The sequence below is a fragment of the Cibotium barometz genome, chromosome 30, assembly GCF_041138505.1.
Source record: "Cibotium barometz isolate CiBa-2024 chromosome 30, ASM4113850v1, whole genome shotgun sequence".
Lineage (NCBI taxonomy): Eukaryota > Viridiplantae > Streptophyta > Polypodiopsida > Cyatheales > Cibotiaceae > Cibotium > Cibotium barometz.
In genome coordinates, this window is record NC_141075.1 from 51,953,770 (window position 1) to 51,963,303 (window position 9,534).

Below are 9,534 nucleotides of genomic sequence, written 5' to 3' on the forward strand. Positions count from 1 at the left end.
TATTCACAAATCCTAGGAGTCGATTATCAGGACACCTTTTCTCCAGTTGATTGCACTATAAGTATTCGTGTTTTATTAGCATTTGCTACACAATGTGACTTGGAAATACATCAAATGGATGTCAAAATTACCTTTCTTAATGATAACTTTTTGCTCGTAGCTCTGATTCGGGTGAGCAAGTACTCAAATCTAAGCTCGTGAGTGGCTTTACACATTGCTTTTATTAAAGTTTACAAATTCTACAAGGAAGGCTTTCATTTTTGGCCTACAAATTATAGTGGTCAAAACTGCTATATAAAGAATAACAAACTACAATTGATAATACGAAAGAAACATTAGTACTGTACTTAACATCAATCAAAAACAACATAAGAAATTATGAAAAAAATTGAAATATCTATATTAGCCTTTTGAATCTTTTGTGATGGTCTCCTTCATCGAATCAATCTTCTTTTGCACCACATCTTCTTGAGTCTTATACGATCCTAGCTCTGATACCATGTTGAGAAGAAGGAGAGAGAAATAGAAGTAGAGAGAGATAGAGAGACACAATGTACGCTCCCAAAGAATGAATGTATTCATCACAAGTTTACATCATTATATAGGTTAGACCCATTTGAGTTAGGTAAAGCTATATATAGAGCTCCTGAGCTATATATAGAGCTCCAACACAAAGAATCTTCTTTGCCTCCTATATTACATCTACATGCATTCTGTGCTTTGATCCACCTTTTCATGGATTGGGGGAAACACTCTTTGTAGATACATCAAGCACTTTCCACAATGTCTTCTAGTTATATGCATGCTTGAAGATGTAATTGACAACACACTTCAACAAATTTATGAAGACAAATTGCAGCAAAATATTGAAGCAAAACTACATTCTTTAAAGTGTTCTTCATTCTAGGACACTATTTTCTTTGCAAATGATATTGAGCAAGAGTTCCAATCAATTGCCCAACCTTTTTCCCTTCTCAACAAACAACACTAGCTTTTCGATTATCTTGTGTAAGAAAGAGACATTACTTTAGAAGGAAGTCTCCTATACCACACACTAGAAGCTTTGATCGCCCTCATGTAGCCACTTTTTCAACTAAAATTATAATTATCAATATTTCCTCCACCTATCCACTCTCCTCCATCTCCATCTGCATCTCCATCTCCATCTCCACCTCCAACCCCCACCTCCATCTCCATCACCATTCCACCCTCATAATCTTTCCTGAACCTCCACACCAACAAGCTAGCTCTCCATTCTCTCTCAACCTATTGTTGAAATTAGAGCAATGTGATGAGCTATGGTGGATCAAATACTAGAATCAACATCATTAACAAAGTGATTAGAAAATAATTAAGACGTGAGCAAATAGCTTAATGTAGGCATGGATAATAAAAAACTAGCAAATTCTCATTAGGCCAATGCCTCAATTTATAGAGTTTACATCCAAGCATCAAATCCCACTGATTTCTCCTTGATTCACTCCACCTCTTTTCCTTGATTCTCTCCACCTCTTCACTTTTCCCAAAATATCTCCTAGAATATCTCCACACTTCCTAAATCTTCTCATGCTACCCTTTATTCTCTCCCAGTAGATTCTTCTCACCTTTTCAGAGGTTCTTTCACATTTACACGTTCTCTTTTACAGCCTCTAACCAAGGGCTTGTTCCCGCACACACCCTATTCACTTGTATATTTCAACACCTCCCCTCAAGTGAATACTCCTAGCACACCTGGACCCTATACCAAGTTTCTCTCTTACTTGATAGCCCATGACCAGTGCCTCAAGTCCCTAAACTCATAGTCCTTGACACTTTCTCTCTCTCTCTATGTGTCCAAGGCTACTACAAAGTGCCCGCGACCTTGACTAAAGTGCTCACACATACATCTACGTGGCCTACATCATCGGTGGCTTAGAGGTGGTTTTACTTTGTTGGGGCAGGTTACATTGGGTTGGGGGGTCTCTCTCTCTCTCTCTCTCTCAGATAAGATGATCCGACTCCACTTCCTTTGGAGCCTCCATGAAGTTTTCCGATGTCGTTCCTTCTCCACTGGGTTTGCTGTGTAGTAGTCTCTTGCCATGTGTCCTGGCTTTCCACAGTTGGCAAGTGAAGGTCCTTCCTCCTACTATGCCTCTTTCTCGTCCTCGTCCTCGAGAGAATCCTCCTCGGGTGAAGAATACCTTTTCTTATCCTGCTCTGTTGAGTCGAGCCATTTCTTCTCTTTGCCTCTACTCTCTTGCCCTAGTAGAGCTGCTTCTATCTCGTGTAGCTTCAATTCAGGTACATTCTTTAGTGTTGCTACAATATTTTCATATTCACCTTTGTCCACACTCTTCAGAAGCACTGCTAGTGCCTCATCATGTTCTACCTTTTTGCCAAACAGTTGTTGCTTAATGCTTTTATATCTGTTCAAGTGTGTGATTAAAGGTTCACTTTCCTTCATATCCAATTTGTAGAATGGCATTAACAGATTTATCTTTGAATTTTTAGCTTGTGTGCCAAATAATTTATTGAGTTTATCCCATGCATCTTTTGCCCATTGTATCCCTGTGATGTGATGAATGATTTCATCATTTAAACTCAGTGCAATAAGTCCCAATGCTTTTTCATTCCTGCTCTTCCACTTATTTTCTCCTCTTGCCTCTGGGCATTTATCTCTTCCCTCAACTAGCCCCCATAGATTTTTCCTCATGAGCAAATACATGGTTTTTGTCTGCCATGTGTAAAACTGCTCCCCATTAAATTTGGCTATTTCTTGTGCTGTACTCATGATGATGTGAAGGGGGTCTTACTTCTTGATCCAATTTCAAGATTCAAGGGTAGTGTCTACCCTTTTACAACTCAATCTGGTGTTTAAAAGATGATTACAATAAATTTATCAGCATAAAATCACCAGAAATAACATTAAATCAAGGGTAACTAATTTGTACGGAATGGCTGGAGTATCAAACCAACTCCAAATTGCAATATGCAGTTATAGGGATCTGTATCAGATACCTAATGGTTGATTTGAACCCTCAATTGCACCAAAATATAGTGATTAGCACTGATTACTCTCACTTATTAGCAAATTAATCCACTGTTTTGTGTGCAAAAAACAGAGTATGCGGGGAGTCCAGATCTGGTGCCTTAGACTTTAAATGAGCTCAAATGCTTTCAAGGCCATCAATAGCAATGAGTCTAGTAGAGGATTAAGCTAATAAACACAAGATTTGACCAAATATTGAATGCTTAATCTCTATTTTACCAAAGTCACCTGCAGATTTGATGAAGAGCTTGGATCTCACTATAGACTTGATGAAATTGAATTCTGACTTTACCAGCTTGTAGAGCATGCTTGAAAACACTTGGGGCTAAGAGGAATTAGAGAAATTTGATTGGATGAAGACAAGATCTGTAAATTTCTTCCAGAAACAGGCGCATGGTAAATTCACGATTTCTCCTGAACCCAGTGGTTTGCTGCGCTGATTTGATGAGCTTGAAGAGCAATGAGATAGCTATGTTATACTAGAAGGGTTTGGGCTAATTTGATGTGTGCAAGGAGAGGGAGCTCCTCCACTGGCTGGGGGTGTAGAGGTGAGTTGAAAAATAACTAAAAATTTGATTAATTTTTAATTATCTATTAATCCTAATTAATTAGATAATGGGCTCATAAACCTGATGGATTCTAGGCACGGCTCTGATACCATGTTGAAATTAGAGCAATGTGATGAGCTATGGTGGATCAAATACTAGAATCAACATCATTAACAAAGTGATTAGCAAATAATTAAGATGTGATTAGTGAGTAATTAGTAAATAATTAAGATGTGATTAGTGAGTAATTAGCAAATAGCTTAATGTAGGCATGGATAATCAAAAACTAACAAATTCTCATTAGGCTAATGCCTCAATTTATAGAGTTTACATCCAAGCATCAAATCCCACTGATTTCTCCTTGATTCACTCCACCTCTTTTCCTTGATTCTCTCCACCTCTTCACTTTAAACTGACCCAAAAATGGTCAAAAATTGACGAAACTGATCTGGAAAATTCTAGAATCAGTTTGCTTGGTTAGAGGCTCAATTTTTCCTTTAAATAGAAGCCTCCCCCTTGGTTGAAGCCCTGCTTCTCCCAAGAGCTAAAAACTGTGAATTTCCTCATATTTCATTAGTTTTTGACCTTTCCCTCTTCTAAAGATTGGTGGCCACTCTTGTTTCAAACAAGAGTAGATCCCTCAAACCATCAATCCAAAGGAAAGCTCTCAAATTCTCCTTGTAAGTTGGAGATTCTTCTCTTTTCTATTTTATTTTATGGTTTTAATGATTTTTGTCTTCTCTAAAATGAATATGATGTTATGCCTCATTGAGAAAAGGCATTCCCCTCTCTTCTTTAGTAAATCCAACCATTCTTTATCCTAGATGAATGATTAATGGATAAAATCAAGTTTTTCATAATGTTAATTAATTTTAGAGAGTTAAAAATTAAAAAATGGCCAGCCATAAAAAGGAGGTTATGGCAAAATTTTCTAAAATTGTGTAAAATAAGTTTTATTTTTTTAATTAAAATAGAGTAATTCCCATCGTATATGTATTCTTAAAGTGTTATTTTTCATCCTAGGTAATAAAAAATGCATACTAAAAATATTTTATTAAAAAAGTGTTACTTTCTTTAGAATTAAATTCTATGCATAGAAGGAAGCATATTGAAATTGTTAATTTGATTATAAAAGTGTTATATCATCATAAATGATTTTTATGCATAAAAGAAATTCTTTTATATTAAAAGTGTGATTTTCATCATAAATGAATTTTATGCATAAATAGATGCATAAAAGAAATTCTTTTATATTAAAAGAGTGATTTTCATAAATGATTGTATGTATAAAAGATTTATATATATACATATATATTAAAAGTGTGATTTTTATCATAAATGGATTTTATGCATAAATTAGATGCATAAGAGAAATTATTTTATTCTAAAAGTGTAATTCCTACTAAATTGGATTTATGCATGAAAAGATGCATAAAGAATTTATTTTAATCCAAAAGTGTTATTCTCACCAATTTTGATTTTATGCATAGAAAGATGCATAAAGAAATCTATTTTTATTTCAAAAGATTTATTTTCATCAATTTTGACTTTATGCATAAATAGATGCATAAAGAATTTTATTTTTAATTTAAAAGAGTTATTTTCATCAATTTTGATTTTATGCATAGAAAGATGCATAAAGAATTTTATTTTTAATTCAAAAGAGTTATTTTCATCAATTTTGATTTTATGCATAGAAAGATGCATAAAGAAATCTATTTTTATTTCAAAAGAGTTATTTTTATCAATTTTGATTTTATGCATAAATAAATACATAAAGAATTTTATTTTAAATTCAAAAGAGTTATTTTCATCAATTTTGATATTATGCATAGAAAGATGCATAAAAAAATCTATTTTTATTTCAAAAGAGTTATTTTCATCAATTTTGATTTTATGCATAAATAAATACATAAAGAATTTTATTTTTAATTCAAAAGAGTTATTTTCATCAATTTTGATTTTATGCATAGAAAGATGCATAAAAGATTTATTTTTATTTTGAAAGTATTATTTTCATTGAAATTGAATTTATGCATAGTAAAATGCATAAAAGACTTATTTTTATTTTGAAAGTGTTATTCTCATTAAAATGGAATTTATGCATAGTAAAATGCATAAAAGGTTTATTTTTTATTCGAAAGTGTTATTTTCCTTAAAATTGAATTTATGCCTAAAGAGATGCATAAAAGGATTTTTATAAAAGTGTTATTCCTACTAAAGTTGTCTTTATGCCTAATTAGATGCGTAAAGAATCTTTATATAAAAAAATTAGAATTCTCTTACATTCTATAAATAGATGTGATGAGATGTGATAGGAATCAGATAGATGTAATTGGATGCATGGAAGTGATATCAATCAGATAAATGAAAATGGATGAATGGATGTGATGTCCTGTGAATTAGGATGTGAATGAATGGTATAGGATGTGAAGGAATGTGACTCGTGATATTAATAAATGATAAGGGATGTGAATGAATGACGGCATGTGAATTGTGAATGGATGATGTGGTTTGATGTGTGAATGATGTAGGTTAATGTAGATTGATGTATGGATGATGTGGTTTGATGTGTGAATGATGTGGATTGATGTACATGGATGAATGGATGATGTGGATGTGGATGTATGAATGTGAATGGGGATGTGTGGATGTATGAATGCAGATGTGGATATGGATGTGAATGTGGATGTGGATGTATGAATATGAATAGGGATGTGTGGATGTATGAATGTAGATGTGGATGTGGATGTGAATGTGGATGAGGATGTATGAATGTGAATGGGGATGTGTGGATGTATGAATGCAGATGTGGATGTGGATGTGAATGTGGATGTGATTGTATGAATGTAGATGTGGATGTGGATTTGTGTGGATGTGGATGTATGAATGTGAATGGGGATGTGGGATGTATGAATGTGGATGTGGATATGGAGGTATGAATGTGGATGTGAAAATGGATGTATGGATGTGAATGTGGATGTGGAAATGGATGTATGGATGTGGATGTGGATATGGATGTATGAATGTGGATGTGAAAATGGATGTGTATGTATGAATGTGGATGTGGAAGTGGATGTATGGATGTGGATGTACGAATGTGGATGTGTATGTACAATAGTGAATGCGAATGTGTATGTGAAATGATGTGACGGCGATAAGAGTGAATGGATGAGATGCGATGACATGTGAATTAAGATGCAAATAAATGATATGTGATGTGAATAAATTTGAGGTGATGAGATGAAAAATGATGTGATTTGATGACAATGAGTACACATATGAATGGAATGTGGAAAAGTAATGTGGATTGATGAGGGATAATGTGGAAAGACGAGAGTTCATTATAGAAACTGTATTTGTGACTTATTTGTAAATGGCTGTTTTATGTCAAGAATGTTGGGGAAGCATTCTGACCGTCTTGTGATTAAGGTTGTGGAGACGTAATTGATAAAGTTGCAATAGCTGACGGAGAGTCAACGGAGGACGTCTCGCGTAGCATGGTCGGCCGAGGTCTTGACCAGCCTCGGTTCGATTTAAATGGCGAGCTTCCGGTACGGTGGATGAGGGACCAAGGAAGCAGCCTATGAGTGAAGCGCTAGGTGACCTGCGAAGGATCCTAGAGGGTGCTGACCATACGGTGCTCAGGCTCTGGGTCGCCAAAGATACCCACACGTGCGTCGTGGAAGATATTGAATCAAGGAGTAAGAGTTGTTTTCTGAAACCGGGTATGGATCTGGTTGATTGACCTTGCTGGTTCAACGGATGAGTCCATGACTCTTTTATATGGATCTGTTGGTTGATCTTGCTAATCTTCCACGGAGATTCCATTTTGTTATGTGAATATATTGCCGGTTACTATGAGCTAGGAACTATCGAAAAGGCCCCTGTGTGAACAGGTGGTGAGTGTTCTGGTTGCCAATGATGCCATAAGTACACCGATGAAGGAATGATTGGAAATAAAGATTCAACCAGGGATTTCGAGGATTGTGATCAGTGACACAATGGTTTCATTAAAGGATTGTTTTAAAGATAGCTGATGCTAAGAAAAAAGGCAATTTCATATTGGGCGTGTAAGTGGTGTGACTAGTTTTATGTTTGCATCCACATCCAGCTAGGGGGCCTGGGAACTCTTTTCCTTGGTACCCGGGACAAAACCTAACCAAATTCCTAATTGGATCCCATCACTACAGTGGTTGGTGGACGGTTGGCTAACCCATGGGACTGGATGGGGTTAGGCTGGACTGATGGATCCGCCGTAAATCGAGACTCAATTTCTGTTTAGTTCGATAGATGAAGTAAATTCTGGACAAAAATTGTTCTATGGAAAAGAATCAACGGTTGTGCCTCTCAATGAGGAAAAAAGCGTTGGTCTCTATGATCCAAGTACAGTCTTTTTCCCTGATCTGACTATGGGACTTACGGGTTCGGTCAGATGAGATCAGTTAGTTAAGGCTTTTGACTACGTTAGGGAAAAGTTATCTTGGTGGAATCGCCCGTGCTTTCTGGGCAAAGGAAGTTTTTTCGAGTTCGGTTTTGGAAAAACCGATGGATTAGTCTTTTGTCCGGATATCCATGGGCGAGGCCGCGAGTGTGGAACCCTGCCTCACGCAAGAAGTGCTACTTCCGCTGCTAGCACCCCTGAATTTGTTACGCGGTGGGAACAGGGATCTTACAGTTGGTATCAGAGCTATTTGGCTAATGAGGATCAACCGAAAAGCCAAATATGTCAAAAATTTATCAAGAAGCACTAAAAGGTTATAATTGTGTGATAAAATTCATACAATTTGATATTCAAACTGAAATTCGTAAATTGATAATTGGGTCTTCAGATGGAAGTACCACAATTGTATGGAACCCCTGACTTACATGAGGCCTAGACATGATGGTATTTACCCTATAGTTCCAAGAACTATGACTACCCGTATATACAGAGGGTATAACTGCAGCTCTTTTACTGGCAGTATATACGAGTAGATCTAAGACTTGAAATTATAAGCATTAATGCTATCCAGATGATGAATTCGAATGTGGTTGATATGATTTTTAAATTCTGGTGTTGAGAACTTATGAGTTGATTTGGATTCTGATTGAAAAATGATGATCCCTGAAATTTGGTTGAAATGTAATAAGCTGAGCAAAACCGCAATGAGGATGAATGGGATGAGTCCCTGTGATGATGTTCTTAATTGGAATGACGTTAATGACTTCAGCCAATCACTATGAGATTAGTGGATTGTGCTGGCAGATTGCTACTGTTAACTTTTGATCAGTGGATCAAGTTAAGGGATGATAAATTAAAAATCTGAAAAATTGAAATCCCCATGGAGGAATGTTCAGATGGAAAAATTCAGGCTGATGGACCATTATTGTGTTAAAGATATGAATGAGATATTTTGAATGCATTGCTATCTGATAATGCATTCTATATGAGTATCTTTATCCCTTGATTCTGTGGGGAGCCGACCTATTTAGAGAACCCCGGAATTAGTTGAATCAAAAATTAGATTGAATCATAAATAAAGAAACTTAACAAGAATTTTCGTATTGATAGGAACATGGATCGAGGTCGTCGTGGTAGAAATGTTAACCCCCAACTCGATGAAGAAGAGCTCAACCTGGATGTTCGTAAAACTCTTCATAGTTCACAGCCTGGTCCCTTCAAGGGTGAAGGGGAACAGTTAGGTGAAGTTGTAGAAAAGTGGATTGAGGCCATGGAGGAATATTTTGATGCATTTGGCTACAATGAGAGAAGCAAGATGGCTCTCGCCAGGTTAAAGATTGTGGAAACGGCCAGGGTTGCATGGAGGAATCACTGCGCCACAAACCGTCTCGACCGAAATACCCAAACCTGGACCGATCTCAAGGCTTACCTCAAAAAGAGGTTTTGTCCCCCAGGCTTTCTTGAAACTAAGATGAATGAGCTCTTGGAACTAAAGCAAGAAAACCGGACAATTG